Source organism: Dipodomys spectabilis, unplaced genomic scaffold (assembly GCF_019054845.1).
Source record: "Dipodomys spectabilis isolate Male_0828 unplaced genomic scaffold, ASM1905484v1 ptg000305l, whole genome shotgun sequence".
Taxonomy (NCBI): domain Eukaryota; kingdom Metazoa; phylum Chordata; class Mammalia; order Rodentia; family Heteromyidae; genus Dipodomys; species Dipodomys spectabilis.
The window spans coordinates 173543-174771 of NW_024870982.1; the positions used below are offsets into that span (position 1 = coordinate 173543).

Below are 1229 nucleotides of genomic sequence, written 5' to 3' on the forward strand. Positions count from 1 at the left end.
TTTACCATTTGTAGATTTACGGCCTAGAGGCAAGAGGAAACACTGTGATTAAAACATTACCAATTTAAGGCCTAATATCGAGGAGAAACATATGGACTTCTCCAGGAGCTATGGAAATATTTGGTGACAGAATGTCAGAAGTGTAAGTTCCTGCTTGGTTGGATGATAGACAGGCCAGGACAATAGGTAATCATGCATATGAACAATTTTTTTCACTTTCTTTAGTAGCTTTAGCTACTTTTGAAATGATAAGTATAATTAACAATTATGTTTTGATAAAATACCTTCCTTTCTGAACAATTCTGTCTGAACTGTTCATCTCTCCATGATCCCTTGTAACTAAGATTAGCTTTGTTCCAGTAAGACAATCTATGCTGTCAGGGTAAGATATTCTGGTTGGTCTGTTCCTACATGAAAGAAGGGTAAAGGTTTAGGTAGATATTTGTCCCAGCAAGACCTCATTTGGGAAATTTTAAGCTGCAGAAAGTTAGAAGTAGCTCTTAAGCAAGGCTTACGTTGAGTCCATTAGCTCCACAAAGCTAACTCAGTTGATAAATAAGTACTTGAAAAGCCACCACCTTTGGACTTAGCTGTAAAGGTTTCAAAGTATGATCAAATTTAAAATGAAAATGACAAAATACTCATTGACAAAAAAATTGTAAATGTAAGCAATCGAACAAACTATATAAGTTTTTTCCAGTATACACAGATTTTTAGAGAAATGAGATCAATAGCATTTTTAGGAACAATAAGGGTTCCTTGTTACAAAAAGGCAACTATGGATACATGCCTTTATAAATATTATATCATTACGTACTTAAATTTAGAGTATACTACATGCTTCAGCAGCAGGTCTACCCAAATTACACCAATACAGAGATGAACATGGCACTTGCACAAGGATGATATGAAAATTTGTGAAGTATTCCATATTTTTCATTCTTCTGATGCAAGAAATGAAAAAAAGTTATTAAAAAGTTGATTACAAAAATACAAGTGTAACATACATGTAATTCATAGAATTAAAGGTTAGTTTGACATCAGTGTATTAAATTTTCACCTTAGAAATGTAACCTTTACAAAACTTGAAATTAGATAACATTGCCATTTTATCCCAAAGAAATAAAATAATATAAGAACCTAGTAAAAAAAGGAATCTTAAATTCCTTCTATATGGAATGCAATCTGAAAGGTCACATTTATTAATGAATCTATACATGATATAACAA

General features: G+C 31.9%; 1 pseudogene; it reads left to right on the plus strand.

Moving 5' to 3' along the window:
* The first annotated feature begins 837 nt into the window (after window positions 1–837).
* On the plus strand, window positions 838–937 carry LOC122127631 (annotated as a pseudogene).
* The last annotated feature ends 292 nt before the right edge of the window (window positions 938–1229 follow it).